Genomic DNA, 13,300 nt, shown 5'->3' with positions numbered 1-13,300 from the left:
AACACCATATACTATGTAAACACTAACCAAAAGAAATCTGATGTAACTACATTATATAATATATATTTTAAGGCAAAACTAATTAATAGAGTATCAATTCATAATAACATAACGTTCTAACCACTTAGAAGAAAAAAACTGAGAAACTTGTATGCAATTAATAATAGTCTCAAAATACATAAAATGAAAATTGCTAGAACTACAAGGATAAATGAAAAACCCACCACCATTTCAGAAATTTTGACACAACTCTCCCTAATGAGTGATTCAAAGAGGAAAAACAAAACAAAAAACAGTGGAGATACAGAGATACACATCACTTGATAACATACTTGACTGGTAAAGACATAGAATGTTATCCCCCAAACTGTACAGTTCATTCTCCTTTAAAGCACACCAGAGACAGCTACAAAAATAAACCACATATTGGGTCACAAAACCAATGACTCACTTTTTAAGAAATGAATTTATAGAGAGTATATCCTCTGATGGCCATGCAGTTATACTGGAAGTAAAAATAGACAAAAGATAATTTGACAATACATACATGTTTGGAAATTAAGAATTACATGCCTCAATAATCAAGAACTTAAGGGAAAATTAGAAAATATGTTTAAATAAAATAATGCAGAAATACTACATATCAAAATTCAGGAAATGGTTTTATATATATTAGAAAAGAAATAGAGAAAAACTTTCATTAGAAAGACCAATGAGCTAAGCATCCATATCAACAATCTAGAATGATATCCATACAAAATTGAAAGAATTTTTTTTAATTTTTTTTATTATTATTATTTTTTAAGATTTTATTTATTTGACAGAGAGAGAGAGACAGCGAGAGAGGGAACACAAGCAGGGGGAGTGGGAGAGGGAGAAGCAGGCTTCCTGCTGAGCAGGGAGCCTGATGTGGGGCTCGATCCCAGGACCCCGGGATCATGACCTGAGCCGAAGGCAGACGCTTAACGACTGAGCCACCCAGGCGCCCCGAAAGAATTTTTTTAAATGCAGGAATCGATAAAGTTTGTTTTTTTTAAGGCACACAATAAAGAAGGTGAAAAAACAAATTTAATTCTTGGAAGAAATGAAGAAAATTTGTAAACTTGTGGCAACACTGCTCAAGAAAGAAGGAGAAAAGAGAGGAAAAGAAAGCATGATCCAAAATGAAAATGTAGGTGATTTTACCACTTTACGCCAATATCAAAAATTTAAACAAAATGAGTGAGCTCCTAGAAAAAACAAAACTTACTAGAAGTGACTCAATTAATGTAAATGAATCAATAACAAAACTTTTTCCTCAAAGAGAGTATTCCAGGCCCACATGGCTTCAATAGCAAATTCAATCAATCTCTCCCAAAGTCTTCCAGAGAATAGGGGGGGGAAAAAAGTATTCTCCACAAATAACAGATGAGAAGAACCTTAATAGCAAAACTTGACTAGGTCTGAAAAACAATGGTAAATTATAGAACAATCTGACATTTAAACATAAATGCAATCATCCTGAAAAAAGAAATGTTGGCATTCCAAGTCTAGCGGTATATAAAGGAATTCATACACTATGAGAAATGTATGGCTTAATATCTGGAATTCAAGATTGGCATAACGTTAGAAATTCCATGAAATTCACCACTTCAACAGATTAATGGAGAAACTCCATATGATCTTAATGAATGAATAAAAACAATTTGATGAAACTCAATAGTAAGTCATGATAAAAGTCACTCTAAACAAAGGGGAATTTGAAAGGAACACCTTAATCTAATAATAAGCATCAGACAAACACTACAAAAATCCTAATACCTGCAGTAAAACAATGAAAGCTTTTCCTCTGAAGTTGTCAACAGGACGGAATGAACGAAATTCCCATTCTCACGATCTGCTTTCAGCACAGCACCTGTGCTTAGAAGTAGGGTATCCATATGGGAAAAAAAAATTGCATTGGATCTCTACTTTACACCCTGCGCAAAAATCGCGTCTATGTGTCTTATAATCCTAAATAGGGAAGGCAAAATTATAAAGGTTTTAGAAGATAATAGAAAATGGTATCTTCATCCCTTGAAAATATCTTCATGGTTTTAGGGTAGGAAAAGATTTCTTACACAAGACAAGCAACAAACAAATTAAAAAACCCCTAATCATAGAGAAAAAATAGATTTTTCAGGAACTAGCCATGCATGCCTTTGTCCCAGCTCTAACACAGCTCCTTCTAGAAGCTTTCTCTGGCTCCTCCAAGGATCCTAATGCTTGCTGCTTTGGTCCAAATTCCTAGAAAAGCCCTTATAAGGGTGTAATATTGTATTTTGGTTTCCACATCTGTCAGTTAAGCCAGACTTTAGGTTTGCTCATAGCAGGAAACCTGTCTGATTGATTTCTATACTCGGAAACGCAGCAAAGCGTCGCACACAGAAGCTGGGCAGTGAACGTTTGGCAAATGCGTGTAAACGGAGAACACAGCTACGGACCACACTGCATTCACCTGCTCACCGTGCAGAGCACTAGTAAGAGCTTAGAGAGTCTGCAAGCACTTGCCGTGAGAGGACCCTTTCGGACGCCCTTTCTGGACATGCTGAAGATACAGTGTGCGTACGAGCTCTGCAGAGACCCTGCGGGCGGGGCTCGGTGCCTAGGCACCACGTCTCCGAGCTGGAATGCTTCGAACGAAAACACAAACGTAGCTTATGGGAAAATGTGTCTTTGTGCTCGGATCCTCTGGGTTTTCCCGGAAGTGCTTTGGCTGGGCACGCAGTGTGTGCGTTCTGCTAGATGGGCAACAGCTGGTGATAATTCTCTATGTATGGAGTGAGGGATTTAGTGACTGCTTCACTTTGCACTGTGTTTCATTATCTTTGTTTCTGCCCTTTCAGCTTTTGTAAGGGGCTGTAAAGGAGTGTGAGGCAGAGGAACCGAGAACCAGCTAGGGGGCAGAATGCTGAGATCTGCGAGCCAGGTGAAGTATGAAGTTCCTGCAGGAAAGATCTTTATTGTCCAAACGCTTACACTTACAGGTACACAGAGGTCACCGAATTCAATGTCATCCTTTTGCAGCCAATGAAACAGAGGCCAAGGGACCAGCCGGAGATCCCCCAGCATGCTAGCAGTTGAGCAGGGGCTAAAGTCTCTCTCCCCAGGTGCCTCGTTAGCACAGTAGGTAGCCTGTCAGTCTCATAGTCTTTCTCCCCACCCCCAGCTTTCTTTATCAAACACCACTTCCACCTCTGCCGTCCTTGGTCAAGCTGGGGAACATCTGAAAAAAGGCAGAGCTGTACAACAGTGATGTTCATGCTGTGAAGTCCTCTAGCTCTGCCCAGTGACTTCGGTGACCACAGCAGAGGCCTGGAAACAAAACAGAATGCAAAAATCCCTGCACACATAAGTGATCCTTTCCCCCGAGAATCAATCAGTCAATGTTGTAAAAGCACTACACAAATGCCGTGTTATTACTGGTGATCGTCTGGCATGTGCTGGCTGAGCGTGTTAATGGGAACACTCACAGTCTACAGACTACCTGTCAATCCACAAGATGCCCAAGAGAAAAGAAGTTCACAGTTGAAGTCGCTAGAGGAGGAACAGGAACAAGTCATCATTAGAGAGTAATGGGACTCAACATACCCCAAAGTCTCCATTCACCCAGCAGCCAGGACCCTGCTGCCAGGCAAGTAAACTTGGCCCCAGCTCCCTTGGATATTCCCTTCACCCTACTGTATCATCTGAAATGTGATGTCCCTTCACATAATTTATGGAAACAGGCAAGGGATATATACATGGATAATAAGTAAGCCAAGAGACAGAAAGGCAATACAAATAGATGGTATATCAAAATTTTAGAGAAACAACTCTCCACTGGTTTCTGCCGGGCACAGGATGTGTTCTGCCTGGTGGCCCCTAAACTGCCATTGCCACCTGGGCGCTAGAGCATTCCTTGGGTCCTGGAGACAGGCCAGGGGACAAGGCGTCCCAGGGGCAGGAGGCAAGTGCAACAGGAGCCCCCTGTTCCCTGCCTGTCTTCCCCTTTCGCTGCCAGCAAGCAGGAGAATGGCACAACTGCACTGATGATGGGGGCTCCATGCCCATGTGCCCAGCTGCTCTGCTCAGGCACCAGGCAAATGCAGATGAACCACAGCAAACATCTCAAGCAGCAGCTGCTCCGAGGAAGGATGACAGCCCTGGGCAGAGGCGAGGGGGGCACAGCAAAGAAAGCTCAGGAGGCTCGGTTACCAAAGAAAAGTTGCAAGCCACGGACTGAATAAGGAGATTCGCCTTTAGTTGGGAGGAAGGAAGCCAGGGAATGGTACAACAAGCTGGAGGGAATGTGTGACAGGAAAATAAACTTACATTTTATGAAGGACACGGTATTTATGTCCTCAGATGAAAACAAAAACAAACAAAAAACCAAATCCAGAATATAGGACAAAACATGGCCAGGAAAAGCTTACTTCTGAGTAACTGATACATTTTTATGGATAGCGTGAACCTTCAACTGCACACTTTCTCTTTTTGCTCTGGTTGCTGGGAAGAGCCCATGTTTTAACTTACAATCCAACTTCACTAAGTCAGCAGGACTTTGTAGTACAAAATCCCATGACTATCTTTCCCTCTGGTTTCATTGTACCATTTTATCGTTCTTTTCTCTTCACTCTGAATCTTAAAAATCAATCTGTGTGTTGCTATTTTATTATAGTATTGTAAGTCACATGAAATAATTCTGGGAACAAAGCAGGGAAGAAATATAAACATGGAGACTAGCAGGATTTGAAAATAAAAAAGCAACAACCAGTGAAAGAAACGAGCCTGGATCCCAAATATGGGGCCAGGGAAGGACCACGGCATGAGACGCCAAGCACCTCTCTTCGAGTCCGGACCAAGTGACCAACCATGCAGTGCTAAAGTTGAGCTGACTGTCACCTCTCTGGAACCCAGCTGCACCACGTGTCAAAATGGAAGGGTTTATTTAGATCATCAATAAGATCCCCAGCAAATGTAAGAGTTGATGATTTGACATTTGTGCAGCTTTGTGTGCACCACCCAGGAGGAGGCTGGAGTCTGTGGCCAGAGTGCCACCCTGCAACTGAGACAGATACTGCTCAAGAACGGGGTGCTGGAGACTGACTGAAGAATAAGTAGAGGTTGCAAGGGCTTTATTATTCCAATGAGGTAAGAGTTGGCTTGGGAGTTGGCAACTGAAAAGTGGAGAGATAGGAATTTGAGCTTCTGCTTTATTGAACTCAGAAGAGCCACAGGAGAAAAAGCAAAGCTGTCCCTGGCAGGACAAAAAGCTGGCTAATGGCCTGCTGTTCAAACCTCAGGGTTTGGGAGAAGCATGGCTGGGGAGAGGAACCACGTCCCTGATGGCTCCTCACACACAATGGCCACCCTCTGAGAAATACCAGATGGAAGTCCAGGGCAGCCGCCATGTGTCCTGATAACCACAACATGATTACAGCTTTGGAAACACAATTTAGAATGGGTGTCTTGGGGGTGGGTGGAGCCTGCATCCGAGGGAGTGCGGATGTGCAATTATGTTCCATTTGGATAACCCAAAAGTGTGCCGCACAAGTTAACATTCACCTTGGTGACACTGTACAGCCATGTGTTCATTATTTTCTAAAAACATGGTCAGACCAATGGAGCATATCTGCTCTTTGGGGGATCCAGAATGCAGACAGAGAAGACTAACCTCTTATCTGTGACTCTTTATGGATGCATCAAAGATCTATTCTGGTTCCTAATAAGTTGAACCAAGTAAAAGTTTGGTTAAACTGGATCTCACTGGCACTTTAGGCCACAAAATCTGGGATTTTTGCAAATAGGCTGAGTAAGGCCAAATAAAGATCAGTATTTCTAACCTCAGAATCAGTGACCACTTTGTCAAAAAATCGTGTATGGAGGGCAGGGGGCGGGGGGGGGGGGCGTCATCCCTGGATTGCTGTGTTCTGCCCCTCAGCACCACATACTTCTTGTCCTGCTTCAGATTGCCTTGTCCTGCACATGGGACAACCCAACCCAGTGTCCCGTGTGACCCAAGAGGGACCTGAGAAAAGAGAACCAAATACCTGTCTCTTGGTCACAGAGCATTTCAGAAAGACAACGTCACATGAAGATGCTGGAAATCGTAGGAAGAATGGGGACATGGACCGGGAAAGCAGAGTTCAAATCCCCACTGTTTCACAGCAGCCTGGCCTTAGAGAAGCACATGAACCTGCCGGCCCTCCGTGCCCCAAGTATCAGAGGGAGGTATGGACACTATCCCCTGGGGCTTGGGCAGCATGAGTGTGACGGTGCGCGTGAGTGTCCCCGGCACGCTCACCTCCTCTGCCGAGAGCCCGATGTGCTACCCCAAGAGGGTCTGAGCCCCTCCGGCCCTCGCCTGCCCAGCCATCTTCTGAGGTGTCTCCCCCAGGGGACCTCCAGAGCTCTGCAGTGTTCAGTCCACGTGTGATAAATGGGAGAGAGGGCCCGAGGGGGAAGTGCTGGGACGGGGGCTGATGGTGGGGTGTAGTCTTGTCAACACTCAGCAAGTAGCCCTCTCTCAAAGTACATACGCAGTTCTCAGTGATAAACAGTGCTTGGGATAATAATGGCAAACTGGGGTCATAATGATGCTTCTCCCACTAAAGGGTTTAAGATTAGGAAAGAGTCTTAAATCAGCCTGGCCTGGACCCCAAAGGGAACTCCCTGCCCTGAGGGGGACCATGGAATCAGAAAAGCTTAATTTTTCTGCTGTCCTTGTAGGGCTGGGCCCAGCTTGCTATCCCCTCAGGGCGTGTGGGGGGAGGGTTGGGGAACAGGCAGGCCCAGGCTCCTGGGGCATGCTGGCTGCCTCACCCCATGGGTGGGGACACAGCAGGAGGGTCAGGTGCGGGGTTCTCCTACCTGGGTCAGTAGTGGTCCACAAGGCAGTAGCCAGGAATAAGAGCAAAGGTAAAGACGTGAAGTAAGAGATCAAGAGATGAGAAGCCGTGGGGGGATCAGCAGAGATGGTTTGGAGGAATTCTAATGTACCTATAGAAACCACTGTAACTCCAATGAATGGGTTCATTCACTACACTGGGGACTCAGCAGAAGTCTGGAACTCTGCTGGGTGAGACACAAGGAGACAAAGCACAGGGACACCGAAGTGCTCCTGGAGATCGTGGGTCACTGGAAAGGCTCAGGACAGAATTCCAGGACTGCCTAACGCAAAACCAGTCAAACCTCATTAGTTCACCACTCTGCAAAAAATGAAGACAGAGGTGCCTGACTCACACAAGCGCCCCGAAATCTGCAGTAGATAAAGCTTTTTTTTTTTTTCCTTACTGCTGGAACACTTCTGCATTTCTTCTAAATTTGCCTGTGATTTTCAAGTGTGGGAACCAGTTTCAAGTCTAGCATAGAATTCAGTATTAGAAACACGTGTGACCCAGGCCGCCTCCAGCTGCTCACCCCACAACCCCCTGGAAGACCCCTGGAGGGTCTCCTTAGGAAATCAGTGGGCCAGGACTGGCGAGGCATTGCCCCGTCTTGGTTTTAAAAGTACGTGCTTCGTGAGGGCCTTCTCACATCTCCCAAAGAGCTCCAAAATGGCAGATTAAGCGAAATTTTTGTTTTGTAGCAACAATTCTACTTTTCAAAGTTTTGGAAACCTGAATATTTCCAGCTAAATTAGAAATATGTTGAATCCAATGGAAGTGTGGGATGACAGGGTGTAAGTGACCTGGCAAAATAATTTAACCCATTTGCAATACCCGCCAAAGATAAAACATTCTCAAATTATTGCCTGAGATCTGTTGGAATCAATGTTTCTGACAGTCACAAGCAATTTATCAAAAACTCTTCAGGAATCTTTTCTTTGGCTGTATTTTATTTTCCATCCCCTAAGTGATGAGCAGATATTGATTAAGATAGAATGGTCCACACACATGATCCCAGATTTTTTAAGTTTTTAGCAAGTGTCAAAACAAAGAGTAACATGAACAGTTCTGTAGGAAATGTGTTCCCATTGTTACTTTCATACACTTTCAGTTATTAAAAATATAAAATACAAACAGTTGGTCTTCTTGAGTGACTCTAGTTCTAAACTTACATAATTTTCTAATCCTGTTAAGAAGAATTTTCGAACTGAAATATGTCAATATACATTTCCAGATGCATGTAGGACTCTACGTTAATTAAAGTACCAGTTCAATAAACAAATATTGGCAAGCCCCAGGGGATCGGCACTGAGCTGGGTGCTAAGACAACTCTCCTTGCCAGACAGGACAGAAGGTACGGTTTCCAAGGAAGGATAATTGAACAATTTGTGTGGCCTGAGCTACGTGACTCAACTGTTCTGGACGCAGTACCAACAGCTCTCACGAAGCAATGCTGGAGAAAGGTAGTCATAATTCCAGACGGAAGACAGGACTTAGCCCGGCCACCCCTGCTTCCCCGGCCGGTCACAGACCCTGGGGCCGAAGCCTTCCCTGCTATGGTTGTGCCATTGAGCCATGGCACTGGAAGATCGTACTGTAACAAAGCTTTTCCAGAATCTACCATCCTTTTTTTATTAAAAACTGAGCTTTATCTGTAGGACTTTATAACCTTGAGAAACAAACACATCACGTTAGCCCTTTCCTCAAGAGATCAAAAAGTACGTATTTCTGATCTTTGTATGTCTGTTTCCATCTAAAACAAGCAAAAGGAAAATGTTATGATGAAATGAACTGAGAAGGAGCAGAGCAACTGGCAAATGTGAAGTAGAAATAATCCCTGGGTGAGATTCTGAACGTCTGAACCCAGGCAGCCGCTCAGGAGCGGACAATACACGGGCGGACCCTGGAGAGAACTGACGCGGTGGGATGGTTAGTGTTTGTCACAGGTTGGGAGCAGAAAAGATGAAGAGTGTGCCAGGGCCTCAGCAGGGGGACCTGGGGCTCATGGCAGGGAGGAACTCTCTCAGGCAGGAAAACCAAGTCTTTGGTTTCTGAGATTAATTTTCAAGACATAGTGCCCTGTACCTCACCCTCTGGGACATTTCCCCCCAAAGTACTTCCCGTGGCTCAGCAGAGGACATACCCAGCCCTAAGAATCTGGGTGCCCAACACACATGACGTGCCTTCAAACATTTTTCACTTTAAAAAACTGCCTGAGTCTAATATGTTCTATATAGAGTTGTATGAGTATGCATGTGTGTATATGTATCTTAACTTCAAATTAATGTCATTGCATTTCCCCCAACTTAAAGTCAAATCGACTCCTCATGAAGTTGTGTGGCACATTTTCTGTAGTTCTCAGTGCCTCCCACGGATCAAGTGTACTGTTCCCGTGTAAGAAGCCAGAGCACATACAACTGGAGAGGTGATGTGTGATGTGGAAAAGCAGGCTGTAGAGAGAGACACGGACCCATGTGCAAAGGGAAAAGACCCGAATGCTGGGGAAGGAGGAGAGGGGTTCAACCACGGTCTGTGCCACGGACTGTGGGGTTCACCCTGGAAAGCTCAGGGAGAGGCAGGCTGGCTGAGTACCAGTGCGTGAGGGAGAAAGGCACGGCAGGGTCTAGAAGAGTGAGCATGGATGCTATGGACCGCATACCCCTAAATTCACGTTGAAAGCCTAACCCCCAATGTGATGGTACTGGGGGGGCTTAGGGAGGTGATGGGGTCATGAGGGTGGAGCTCTCTCGATGGCATGAGTGCCCTTATAAGTAGACATACAGAGAGCTTGCGTCCTCTCTCTCCCTGTCACAGGAGGAAACCGTGCAAAGGTGGTCATCTGCAAGCCAAGCAGACAGACAGCCTTCAACAGAAATCAGATCTGTCATCACCCTGATCATGGACTTCTAGCCTCCAGCACTGTGAGAAGTAAGTGTCTGCTGTTGAAGGCCCCAGCCTGCAGGATTATGTTACAGGGGCACGAGCAGACGAAGAACGGACTGGGCAGTGGGGATCACCATGAGCAGAGTACACTGAAGGGCTCGGTGGGAGGCGGTCGAGCAAATCTACAGGATTCCTTTGGGGCTTTTCCTCTCAGCATTCAGGGGGAGTGACCATAAGGCACAGGGGACAAGCAGAGGCACTCGCAGTGTCAAGCGGAGCACATCTGACGTCGGGGGTTTGGATCGCAAGGAGAGGTGAATGATTCAGGAAGCCCTGGAGGTAGGAGGGGCCCAGCACCAGGCTGGGAAGTCACCTCATAAGAGGGCAGGAGATGGCAGGTCTTGGATGTCTGGAAAGGAAGAAGTCCTAAAGTACACACAGGAGTGCCCAGAGAAGCCTCTGTTTGGCTCCCTGATTCATTCAGCAAATAGCGTGCCAGTCCCCTGAAAGATGTGGCAAATGTGGGGTGAGGACAAGAGCAGAAAACCATCATCTAGAGGCATGGTAAAGAAGCAAAGGGCTCACAGAGTCCAGAGACAGAAAACCGAGGCAGTTGGGAAGACAGTTAGAGCCTTTAAATAATGTTTGAAGCTCTTTAATTTAAACATGAATCTCTCCCCACGCCTTTCCCTCAAATCTTCTGGGAGCACAGAAGGAATGACCGTAGGAGCAGAGATGCCCCCTCATTGAGTACTGAGCATGCCCTGAATCTCTCTCCACACGGAACCCTCCCAGCCAGCCCACAGGGGAGGTGCTGATACCATCCCTTCTTTCCCAGTGAGGGAGCTGAGGATGAGCAAGATTCAGAAATCTGACTGGCTTCAGGGTCAACAGAGACAAAGCAATGAAATCCAAACTCCCAGAGCCCCAACTCTAACCTCCATTAACACCTTTTGTGCTATTAGGAGTTCTCATGCCCCTGGAAGAACCCACAGGTGGACCTCAGGAACCCAGCTGTGTTTCACTCGGGCCACGTAGCCACCGAGCTGTGCCCCTGAGGCCATGCCCATCACTGAGACGTAGGTCTGAGGTCTGCAGAGGGTCCTTCTACCCTGTGGATTTGTGCCACTTGGTTCAGCAGTGATACAGCGCAAGAAACAGCCATACCCACTAGGCCCGCCAGATTAGGGCCTATAGACTAGAGGCCCTCTGGCGTACAAATGTGTTTTGGCCAGTGCTGTATTTTATTTAAATATTAAACGTGAACATTTCTAGGCAGGATATGTGCTCTCTTGTTCCATCCCCACCATCTTGCCCCCAGCAGCTCCCCACATTCCAGCTACAGTCTGCGTACTGAAGGCACTTGAGCAGACTGCCCCTGATTAAATTAACGCCGACCTATTCATAATCATTTTATTATGTACTTAATGTAATTCATCAGTCTGGTTTTTATGGCTGAATGTTATTCCATATAGATATATATTTGGAATATATATATATATACTTATATATATATTTATCCATTCATCAGTTGATGGATACTTGGGCTCTTTCCATAATTTGAGATATTGTGTAGATATCTGTAGATAATGCTGCTGTAAGCATTAGGGTGCATGTACCCCTTTGAATTAGTATCTTTGTATCCTTTGGGTAAATACCCAGTAGTACAATTACTGGATCATAGGGTAGCTCTATTTTTAACTTTTTGAGGACCCTCCATACTGTCTTCCACAGGGGCCGCACCAGCTTGCATTACTACCAACAGTGCACGAGGGCTCCCCTTCTCCAAATCCTCACCAACACCTGTTATTTCTTTTGTTATTGATTTTAGTCATTCTGGCAGCTGTGAGGTGCTATCTCACTGCAGTTTTGATTTGCATTTCCCTGATGATCAGTGATGTTGGGCATCTTTTCATATATCTGTTGGCCATCTGTATGTCTTCTTTAAAAATATGGAATGCTTCATGAATTTTCATGTCATCCTTGTGCAGGGGCCATGCTAATCACTGTATTGTTCCAATTTTAGTATATGTGCTGCCAAAGCAAGCACCCGACTAATTGTTTAAAACACTTCAGAGATCTGGAGACAAAAGGTTTGTTTATCCCCTACAACTGGTTTCTGCTGCGATGAGCAAACCGTATACTATCTGGGATTCGTGGACAACGTGGGGAAGGGAGATGATAAAGCACTTAAGACCTCCCTTTACTTCTAGCTGTGTTCTGATACCAGGAAGGGATCTGGAAGCAAAAGAGCAGAATCAAAACCGGCTCTATCTTCTGGGGACAAGGGGTGGCATTACTCAAGTGTCTGGCATGCTGCTAGAAGCGGGCAGTCTGGGGCCCTCCCAGCAAGGCCTGGGAGGCGCCGCACGAGAGCACATGCTCACCGAGGGCAGAGCAAGGCCGTGCTAGGTGGTGGCGGAGTGGGTGCTGCAGTCAGGCCTCTGGGGAACCACAGTCCACACTCGCACCACCGATGCACCCAGGTCTAGTCTGATTGCTGCAATTCAGCACAGCTCTCCACTGCCTCCAGCAAAGCCAGGCCAAAGAGTGTCTCCAGGTGCAGGCGTGTCTGAGAAGTTTACCACAGGTCCCCTTCTCGTGTCTGCCCGACGTAACGCAGCTCTGTGCACAGGGGGATAATGGAAGTGACTGCACTGAACACAGTTGCTTGGAAGACCAAGACTTCAAGCGCGGGGCTCTCGGCCAAGTGCAGACTGGCCTTGTGTGCAGTTTGCTTATGCTTTTAAGCCCGGTGCTCTGGGGGTAGCTGCAAAGAGGTGGGGTCGGGGTCCCTAGAGTTCACTGTGGGGGAAGCACATGGCCATGAGGAGACGTGCTACTGCGGACTGGCCACAGAGCTCCCAATCAGGGGCAGTTGATTCCACAGACACACCCTATGAATCATTACCTTGTGGTTCAAAATGCAGGGCTTTATAGGTGGAGGTTGGTAGAAGGCGGAGCTGTGTATCTTTGTGCATTTATTCAGGCAATAATGATTTATTGGTCGTTAGTACCTGAATTAGAATTACACAGTCCCCCAGGCTCCTCTCAAGGCTCCTTTCTTCCTGAATTATTTCCTGACTCCTCCAACCACTCATATCCTCAAAAATCAGCACCTTTACTGGGGCACGATCATTGCCAAAATGCCTGCTGTCAGGGGAACCCGCCTCCTGTGACTCACGCCTTTGTAGCACCTCTCCCCAGGAAGTCTGCAGGACTTGCTGACTTGCTTCTGGTGAATCGAACATGGAGAAGGGAGGAGACGGCACATTGAAGGTAAAGTTATGAAAAGACTGGGTTTCACCTTCCAGCTTGCACCCCCACCCTCAGAAACATGCTCCAGGAGAAGCAAGCTACCGTGTCATGAGCAGCAGTATGGGGAGGCCCACATGGCAAAGAACTGCCATCTCTGGTCTTGAGACCTGAGGCCTGTCCACAACCACAGGAGTGTGCTTGAGCCTTGAGACAGTAACAGCCTTGTCCTTGTCCTCAGAGACCCCGAGCCAGGCTCACCCAGCCAAGTCTCT

General features: G+C 46.2%; 1 long non-coding RNA gene and 1 other non-coding gene across 2 annotated transcripts in view; both read right to left on the bottom strand.

Annotated features, from left to right (window-relative positions):
• The window catches only part of LOC135361710 (uncharacterized), a 570,432-nt gene that overhangs the window by 364,468 nt on the left and 192,664 nt on the right, over positions 1-13,300 (bottom strand). The window lies entirely within an intron of this gene.
• LOC123852150 (U6 spliceosomal RNA) lies at positions 11,717-11,820 on the bottom strand. Its single transcript, XR_006792774.1, has one exon. It is a non-coding gene; the product is annotated as a U6 spliceosomal RNA (small nuclear RNA).

The sequence above is a fragment of the Mirounga angustirostris genome, unplaced genomic scaffold (genome assembly GCF_029215605.1).
Source record: "Mirounga angustirostris isolate CCGP_5_RB_7025 unplaced genomic scaffold, mMirAng1.0.hap1 SCAF_10, whole genome shotgun sequence".
NCBI classification, from domain to species: Eukaryota; Metazoa; Chordata; class Mammalia; order Carnivora; family Phocidae; genus Mirounga; species Mirounga angustirostris.
This window is presented reverse-complemented; position numbering and strand designations above follow the sequence as displayed.